This window comes from Athalia rosae, chromosome 5, assembly GCF_917208135.1.
Source record: "Athalia rosae chromosome 5, iyAthRosa1.1, whole genome shotgun sequence".
Taxonomy (NCBI): Eukaryota; Metazoa; Arthropoda; class Insecta; order Hymenoptera; family Athaliidae; genus Athalia; species Athalia rosae.
This window is the reverse complement of record NC_064030.1, coordinates 18,118,196-18,128,925: the sequence shown is the minus strand read 5'-3', so window position 1 is coordinate 18,128,925 and position 10,730 is coordinate 18,118,196.

The following is a 10,730-nucleotide window of genomic DNA, read 5'->3' as shown; positions in this document are numbered from 1 at the left end:
CAATTACCTGGGAAATTCTGTATACCGATTCTAATGGAACAAATATAGAACATTCCAATGTTCAGAGATTTCCAGATGCTGGAGGAGCCAGAAACCAACAAACCTGCATTTTTCATTGAGACGCTGCATCGATATTCAAATAAAACTGACATGTAGCTTCGATGTTGCTTGGTTCCATTATCCAGCCCCAAAACTTGCAAATGTCTGAAGACTTCAGCCTCTGATCCTCTGACTGTCTTCCATTTCGAGACGAGGAAGGCAATTACCTGAATGAAGGAGTGATTATAATGACATGTCATCATTAGTATTCGTCAACGTCAGGGTTGTATTCGACTTCGATTCAGAGGATATGCTCCGATGAAATGTCAAAGGTGTGTCACGAGGTTTTTGATCAGTGAGTTCTTGGATCAGTAAGTTTTGACGCCATGTAGCTAGAGTAGCACGACCTTAGACTCGTTTCCAGATGTTGACCGGATATTTTCTATCTTTGCCTTCCTTTCCTGATTTCTTTTCGATTCTCAGTCAATTTTTCAATTGATCCGCCAATTACCCCATCTCCTGGCCTTCCTGGAGGTTCCCTGTGATCCAGAGACGATGGGACGTCATCCTGGATTTATTTCTGATTTTTCTGATTTTTTGCGAATTTTTCCCATTTTTTCCGATTTTTTAAATTATGTTTGAATTTTAGCGCCGCTGGTCACGTGGCCGCACTCGCCGATACAGCTAGCGCCATGTGGCGGATTTTTCGTGAACTACTAAAACGAGTTGCGGCCAGCGCCATCTCTCGGATTATCGGCGAACTAAAAAAAGATGGCGCCACCTGCAACCCGACCACGTGGTCGAGAGACGAGTGGGGCCCGTCACGAGGCTAGACGCTTTGGTAGTTCACGAAAAATCCGCCACATGGCGCTAGCTGTATCGGCGAGTGCGGCCACGTGACCAGCGGCGCTAAAATTCAAACATAATTTAATATATCGGAAAAAAATGGGAAAAATTCGCAAAAAATCAGAAAAATCAGAAAAAAATCAGGAATCAACGTAGGATGACGTACCTTCGGTTCTGGATCACAGGGAACCTCCAGGAAGGCCGGGAGATGCAGTCATTGACGGATCAATCAAAAAATTGACTAAAAATCGAAAAAAAATCAGGAAATGCAGGAAGAAATAGAAAATATTTGGTCAAAATCTGGAAACAAGTCTAAGGTCGTGTTACTCTAGCTGCAAAGCGTCCAAATTTCACAGGACATGAAGAAAGTCTACTCATTCATTAAAAATTAGATAAAACTTGAGAAAGTTTCAGGAGAAGAGGGGACAATAATAAATAATGATGACAGAGCGGTAGTTGTATTTATTTCGATCTTGGAAACTAGAATCTGGTTAGATAATTGAACAACGACTGAGAGCTATCAAGATATTACAATTTTTTGACTTCTCAAAGCAGTAGAGTACAGCAGTCAATTAATTCAAACAGAGGATGAGTATTACCATCGTTTTTGAGCCCTAAATGTGTGGAAAAGCCAAAACTTTAGGAACAAGAGTTCATTATTGACTCTCAAATCAATAGAAACAAAGACCAGGGTCTCAGCGATTCTGCAATCTTGCTAGCATGATACAGCATATGTTTCAAATGTTTTAAAATAACTTATTATGAGATTTTCGAACTTAAGAACATGAATCCGTCGAATTAGGTAAGCCACGACTTAAAGCTACAGAGTTAATTCAATTTCTCTGCTCATTACAGTGGGAAATTTGCTATCACTCGATCAATTCGATAAGCAAGACATTTTGGCGAGCACAGTCGGATTTCAGGGCTCAAAATGTGTAAGAAACCAAAGCGCAGAATATCAATCGTGCTTTCTCGACCCGAAGGAGCTGTATTCTTCGCTTTCCAAATGTCTGCAGCAATCTTATTTTCACGTAGTTTGTTTGCAGCGACTCAAATCCGTCGACTCAATCAAGACACGACTCGGAACCATCGAAATATCTTGATAATTCTACGTTTTGCAACAAAGAATTAGCTTATTAATCGACAGGTCGTTGGATAAATCAAATTAAGTAGCAGCTGTGGATTCTCAAACTCAAAATACATGACGATACCTATATTACGGCCTCAGAAACACGAGCGTGTCGACTGGACCGAGTAATTCCTGATACTCGTCGAGAGATCTCCATTTTTTCGCTCGGAAATGCGACAAAATGGCCATAGCGTGCAAAGTTCTGTCAAAGAACAGCATTTGTTCCTGAGACAAGTGTGAATATTCCAATGTTCATAGATTTCCACATTCTGGAGAAGCCAGAAGCCAACAAACCTGCATTTTCCAACCAGACGTTGCATCCATATTCAAATAAATTTGACAAGTAGTTTCGCTGTTGCTTGAATCTATTGCCCATCCCATAAATTGCACATGCCTGAACACTATCGCCTCTGATCCTCTGACTGTCTTCGATTTCGAGACCAAGAATGTAATTACCTGAATAAAGGAATATTTACAATTACATGTCATCATTAGTATTCGTAAACGTCAGGGTTGTGTTCGACTTCGATTTAGAGGCTAGGCTCCGATGAAATGTCAAAGGTGTGTCACGAGTTTTTAATTAGTGAGTTTTTAGCAATTGTGTCGATAGCAATACGGTTTTTCACTGGACTGATGAAACTAGAAGGTATTATAATTGATCCAACCCATTGCGAACTGTCATCAATACTCTTCTATTCTTCCAATTTTCTCATGGGATATTTAATCACCTTAGCTGCCAACAAACAGTGTCATCAATCACCTGGGAAATTCTGTATACCGATTCTTCTGAAACAAATATCAGACATTCTAATGGTTCTGAATTTCTGGATGCTGCAAGAGCCAGAAATCAACAAATCTGCATTTTTCATTGTGACGCTGCATCCATATTGAAATAAAACTGACAGGTAGTTTCGCTGTTGCTTGAATCTATTGTCCATCCCAAAGATTGCACATGCCTGAAGACTGTCGCCTCTGATCCTCTGACTGTCTTCGATTTTGAGACCAAGAATGCAATTACCTGAATAAAGGAATATTCACAATGACATGTCATCCATTAGTATTCGTAAACGTCAGGGTTGTATTCGACTGTGATTTAGAGGCTATGCTCCGATGAAATGTCAAAGGTGTGTCACGAGTTTTCAATTAGTGAGTTTTTAGCAATTGTGTCATTAGAAATACGTTTTCTTACTGGACTGATGAAACTAGAAGGTATTATAATTGATCCAACCCATTGCGAACTGTCCTCAGTTCTCTCCTGTTCTTCCAATTTCCTCATGGGATATTTAATCACCTTGGCTGCCAACAAACAGTGTCATCAATTACCTGGGAAATTCTGCATACCGATTCTGATGAAACAAATATAGAACATTCCAATGTTCAGAGATTTCCAGATGCTGGAGGAGCCAGAAACCAACAAACCTGCATTTTTCATTGAGACGCTGTATCGATATTCAAATAAAACTGACATGTAGCTTCGATGTTGCTTGGTTCCATTATCCAGCCCCAAAACTTGCAAATGTCTGAAGACTTCAGCCTCTGATCCTCTGACTGTCTTCCATTTCGAGACCAAGAAGGCAATTACCTGAATGAAGGAGTGATTATAATGACATGTCATCATTAGTATTCGTCAACGTCAGGGTTGTATTCGACTTCGATTCAGAGGATATGCTCCGATGAAATGTCAAAGGTGTGTCACGAGGTTTTTGATCAGTGAGTTCTTGGATCAGTAAGTTTTGACGCCATGTAGCTAGAGTAGCACGACCTTAGACTCGTTTCCAGATGTTGACCGGATATTTTCTATCTTTGCCTTCCTTTCCTGATTTCTTTTCGATTCTCAGTCAATTTTTCAATTGATCTGCCAATTACCCCATCTCCTGGCCTTCCTGGAGGTTCCCTGTGATCCAGAGACGATGGGACGTCATCCTGGATTTATTTCTGATTTTTCTGATTTTTTGCGAATTTTTCCCATTTTTTCCGATTTTTTAAATTATGTTTGAATTTTAGCGCCGCTGGTCACGTGGCCGCACTCGCCGATACAGCTAGCGCCATGTGGCGGATTTTTCGTGAACTACTAAAACGAGTTGCGGCCAGCGCCATCTCTCGGATTATCGGCGAACTAAAAAAAGATGGCGCCACCTGCAACCCGACCACGTGGTCGAGAGACGAGTGGGGCCCGTCACGAGGCTAGACGCTTTGGTAGTTCACGAAAAATCCGCCACATGGCGCTAGCTGTATCGGCGAGTGCGGCCACGTGACCAGCGGCGCTAAAATTCAAACATAATTTAATATATCGGAAAAAATGGGAAAAATTCGCAAAAAATCAGAAAAATCAGAAATCAACGTAGGATGACGTACCTTCGGTTCTGGATCACAGGGAACCTCCAGGAAGGCCGGGAGATGCAGTCATTGACGGATCAATCAAAAAATTGACTAAAAATCGAAAAAAAATCAGGAAATGCAGGAAGAAATAGAAAATATTTGGTCAAAATCTGGAAACAAGTCTAAGGTCGTGTTACTCTAGCTGCAGGGCGTCCAAATTTCACAGGACATGAAGAAAGTCTACTCATTCATTAAAAATTAGATAAAACTTGAGAAAGTTTCAGGAGAAGAGGGGACAATAATAAATAATGATGACAGAGCGGTAGTTGTATTTATTTCGATCTTGGAAACTAGAATCTGGTTAGATAATTGAACAACGACTGAGAGCTATCAAGATATTACAATTTTTTGACTTCTCAAAGCAGTAGAGTACAGCAGTCAATTAATTCAAACAGAGGATGAGTATTACCATCGTTTTTGAGCCCTAAATGTGTGGAAAAGCCAAAACTTTAGGAACAAGAGTTCATTATTGACTCTCAAATCAATAGAAACAAAGACCAGGGTCTCAGCGATTCTGCAATCTTGCTAGCATGATACAGCATATGTTTCAAATGTTTTAAAATAACTTATTATGAGATTTTCGAACTTAAGAACATGAATCCGTCGAATTAGGTAAGCCACGACTTAAAGCTACAGAGTTAATTCAATTTCTCTGCTCATTACAGTGGGAAATTTGCTATCACTCGATCAATTCGATAAGCAAGACATTTTGGCGAGCACAGTCGGATTTCAGGGCTCAAAATGTGTAAGAAACCAAAGCGCAGAATATCAATCGTGCTTTCTCGACCCGAAGGAGCTGTATTCTTCGCTTTCCAAATGTCTGCAGCAATCTTATTTTCACGTAGTTTGTTTGCAGCGACTCAAATCCGTCGACTCAATCAAGACACGACTCGGAACCATCGAAATATCTTGATAATTCTACGTTTTGCAACAAAGAATTAGCTTATTAATCGACAGGTCGTTGGATAAATCAAATTAAGTAGCAGCTGTGGATTCTCAAACTCAAAATACATGACGATACCTATATTACGGCCTCAGAAACACGAGCGTGTCGACTGGACCGAGTAATTCCTGATACTCGTCGAGAGATCTCCATTTTTTCGCTCGGAAATGCGACAAAATGGCCATAGCGTGCAAAGTTCTGTCAAAGAACAGCATTTGTTCCTGAGACAAGTGTGAATATTCCAATGTTCATAGATTTCCACATTCTGGAGAAGCCAGAAGCCAACAAACCTGCATTTTCCAACCAGACGTTGCATCCATATTCAAATAAATTTGACAAGTAGTTTCGCTGTTGCTTGAATCTATTGCCCATCCCATAAATTGCACATGCCTGAACACTATCGCCTCTGATCCTCTGACTGTCTTCGATTTCGAGACCAAGAATGTAATTACCTGAATAAAGGAATATTTACAATTACATGTCATCATTAGTATTCGTAAACGTCAGGGTTGTGTTCGACTTCGATTTAGAGGCTAGGCTCCGATGAAATGTCAAAGGTGTGTCACGAGTTTTTAATTAGTGAGTTTTTAGCAATTGTGTCGATAGCAATACGGTTTTTCACTGGACTGATGAAACTAGAAGGTATTATAATTGATCCAACCCATTGCGAACTGTCATCAATACTCTTCTATTCTTCCAATTTTCTCATGGGATATTTAATCACCTTAGCTGCCAACAAACAGTGTCATCAATCACCTGGGAAATTCTGTATACCGATTCTTCTGAAACAAATATCAGACATTCTAATGGTTCTGAATTTCTGGATGCTGCAAGAGCCAGAAATCAACAAATCTGCATTTTTCATTGTGACGCTGCATCCATATTGAAATAAAACTGACAGGTAGTTTCGCTGTTGCTTGAATCTATTGTCCATCCCAAAGATTGCACATGCCTGAAGACTGTCGCCTCTGATCCTCTGACTGTCTTCGATTTTGAGACCAAGAATGCAATTACCTGAATAAAGGAATATTCACAATGACATGTCATCCATTAGTATTCGTAAACGTCAGGGTTGTATTCGACTGTGATTTAGAGGCTATGCTCCGATGAAATGTCAAAGGTGTGTCACGAGTTTTCAATTAGTGAGTTTTTAGCAATTGTGTCATTAGAAATACGTTTTCTTACTGGACTGATGAAACTAGAAGGTATTATAATTGATCCAACCCATTGCGAACTGTCCTCAGTTCTCTCCTGTTCTTCCAATTTCCTCATGGGATATTTAATCACCTTGGCTGCCAACAAACAGTGTCATCAATTACCTGGGAAATTCTGCATACCGATTCTGATGAAACAAATATAGAACATTCCAATGTTCAGAGATTTCCAGATGCTGGAGGAGCCAGAAACCAACAAACCTGCATTTTTCATTGAGACGCTGTATCGATATTCAAATAAAACTGACATGTAGCTTCGATGTTGCTTGGTTCCATTATCCAGCCCCAAAACTTGCAAATGTCTGAAGACTTCAGCCTCTGATCCTCTGACTGTCTTCCATTTCGAGACGAGGAAGGCAATTACCTGAATGAAGGAGTGATTATAATGACATGTCATCATTAGTATTCGTCAACGTCAGGGTTGTATTCGACTTCGATTCAGAGGATATGCTCCGATGAAATGTCAAAGGTGTGTCACGAGGTTTTTGATCAGTGAGTTCTTGGATCAGTAATTTTTGACGCCATGTAGCTAGAGTAGCACGACCTTAGACTCGTTTCCAGATGTTGACCGGATATTTTCTATCTTTGCCTTCCTTTCCTGATTTCTTTTCGATTCTCAGTCAATTTTTCAATTGATCCGCCAATTACCCCATCTCCTGGCCTTCCTGGAGGTTCCCTGTGATCCAGAGACGATGGGACGTCATCCTGGATTTATTTCTGATTTTTCTGATTTTTTGCGAATTTTTCCCATTTTTTCCGATTTTTTAAATTATGTTTGAATTTTAGCGCCGCTGGTCACGTGGCCGCACTCGCCGATACAGCTAGCGCCATGTGGCGGATTTTTCGTGAACTACTAAAACGAGTTGCGGCCAGCGCCATCTCTCGGATTATCGGCGAACTAAAAAAAGATGGCGCCACCTGCAACCCGACCACGTGGTCGAGAGACGAGTGGGGCCCGTCACGAGGCTAGACGCTTTGGTAGTTCACGAAAAATCCGCCACATGGCGCTAGCTGTATCGGCGAGTGCGGCCACGTGACCAGCGGCGCTAAAATTCAAACATAATTTAATATATCGGAAAAAATGGGAAAAATTCGCAAAAAATCAGAAAAATCAGAAAAAAATCAGGAATCAACGTAGGATGACGTACCTTCGGTTCTGGATCACAGGGAACCTCCAGGAAGGCCGGGAGATGCAGTCATTGACGGATCAATCAAAAAATTGACTAAAAATCGAAAAAAAATCAGGAAATGCAGGAAGAAATAGAAAATATTTGGTCAAAATCTGGAAACAAGTCTAAGGTCGTGTTACTCTAGCTGCAGGGCGTCCAAATTTCACAGGACATGAAGAAAGTCTACTCATTCATTAAAAATTAGATAAAACTTGAGAAAGTTTCAGGAGAAGAGGGGACAATAATAAATAATGATGACAGAGCGGTAGTTGTATTTATTTCGATCTTGGAAACTAGAATCTGGTTAGATAATTGAACAACGACTGAGAGCTATCAAGATATTACAATTTTTTGACTTCTCAAAGCAGTAGAGTACAGCAGTCAATTAATTCAAACAGAGGATGAGTATTACCATCGTTTTTGAGCCCTAAATGTGTGGAAAAGCCAAAACTTTAGGAACAAGAGTTCATTATTGACTCTCAAATCAATAGAAACAAAGACCAGGGTCTCAGCGATTCTGCAATCTTGCTAGCATGATACAGCATATGTTTCAAATGTTTTAAAATAACTTATTATGAGATTTTCGAACTTAAGAACATGAATCCGTCGAATTAGGTAAGCCACGACTTAAAGCTACAGAGTTAATTCAATTTCTCTGCTCATTACAGTGGGAAATTTGCTATCACTCGATCAATTCGATAAGCAAGACATTTTGGCGAGCACAGTCGGATTTCAGGGCTCAAAATGTGTAAGAAACCAAAGCGCAGAATATCAATCGTGCTTTCTCGACCCGAAGGAGCTGTATTCTTCGCTTTCCAAATGTCTGCAGCAATCTTATTTTCACGTAGTTTGTTTGCAGCGACTCAAATCCGTCGACTCAATCAAGACACGACTCGGAACCATCGAAATATCTTGATAATTCTACGTTTTGCAACAAAGAATTAGCTTATTAATCGACAGGTCGTTGGATAAATCAAATTAAGTAGCAGCTGTGGATTCTCAAACTCAAAATACATGACGATACCTATATTACGGCCTCAGAAACACGAGCGTGTCGACTGGACCGAGTAATTCCTGATACTCGTCGAGAGATCTCCATTTTTTCGCTCGGAAATGCGACAAAATGGCCATAGCGTGCAAAGTTCTGTCAAAGAACAGCATTTGTTCCTGAGACAAGTGTGAATATTCCAATGTTCATAGATTTCCACATTCTGGAGAAGCCAGAAGCCAACAAACCTGCATTTTCCAACCAGACGTTGCATCCATATTCAAATAAATTTGACAAGTAGTTTCGCTGTTGCTTGAATCTATTGCCCATCCCATAAATTGCACATGCCTGAACACTATCGCCTCTGATCCTCTGACTGTCTTCGATTTCGAGACCAAGAATGTAATTACCTGAATAAAGGAATATTTACAATTACATGTCATCATTAGTATTCGTAAACGTCAGGGTTGTGTTCGACTTCGATTTAGAGGCTAGGCTCCGATGAAATGTCAAAGGTGTGTCACGAGTTTTTAATTAGTGAGTTTTTAGCAATTGTGTCGATAGCAATACGGTTTTTCACTGGACTGATGAAACTAGAAGGTATTATAATTGATCCAACCCATTGCGAACTGTCATCAATACTCTTCTATTCTTCCAATTTTCTCATGGGATATTTAATCACCTTAGCTGCCAACAAACAGTGTCATCAATCACCTGGGAAATTCTGTATACCGATTCTTCTGAAACAAATATCAGACATTCTAATGGTTCTGAATTTCTGGATGCTGCAAGAGCCAGAAATCAACAAATCTGCATTTTTCATTGTGACGCTGCATCCATATTGAAATAAAACTGACAGGTAGTTTCGCTGTTGCTTGAATCTATTGTCCATCCCAAAGATTGCACATGCCTGAAGACTGTCGCCTCTGATCCTCTGACTGTCTTCGATTTTGAGACCAAGAATGCAATTACCTGAATAAAGGAATATTCACAATGACATGTCATCCATTAGTATTCGTAAACGTCAGGGTTGTATTCGACTGTGATTTAGAGGCTATGCTCCGATGAAATGTCAAAGGTGTGTCACGAGTTTTCAATTAGTGAGTTTTTAGCAATTGTGTCATTAGAAATACGTTTTCTTACTGGACTGATGAAACTAGAAGGTATTATAATTGATCCAACCCATTGCGAACTGTCCTCAGTTCTCTCCTGTTCTTCCAATTTCCTCATGGGATATTTAATCACCTTGGCTGCCAACAAACAGTGTCATCAATTACCTGGGAAATTCTGCATACCGATTCTGATGAAACAAATATAGAACATTCCAATGTTCAGAGATTTCCAGATGCTGGAGGAGCCAGAAACCAACAAACCTGCATTTTTCATTGAGACGCTGTATCGATATTCAAATAAAACTGACATGTAGCTTCGATGTTGCTTGGTTCCATTATCCAGCCCCAAAACTTGCAAATGTCTGAAGACTTCAGCCTCTGATCCTCTGACTGTCTTCCATTTCGAGACCAAGAAGGCAATTACCTGAATGAAGGAGTGATTATAATGACATGTCATCATTAGTATTCGTCAACGTCAGGGTTGTATTCGACTTCGATTCAGAGGATATGCTCCGATGAAATGTCAAAGGTGTGTCACGAGGTTTTTGATCAGTGAGTTCTTGGATCAGTAAGTTTTGACGCCATGTAGCTAGAGTAGCACGACCTTAGACTCGTTTCCAGATGTTGACCGGATATTTTCTATCTTTGCCTTCCTTTCCTGATTTCTTTTCGATTCTCAGTCAATTTTTCAATTGATCCGCCAATTACCCCATCTCCTGGCCTTCCTGGAGGTTCCCTGTGATCCAGAGACGATGGGACGTCATCCTGGATTTATTTCTGATTTTTCTGATTTTTTGCGAATTTTTCCCATTTTTTCCGATTTTTTAAATTATGTTTGAATTTTAGCGCCGCTGGTCACGTGGCCGCACTCGCCGATACAGCTAGCGCCATGTGGCGGATTTTTCGTGAAC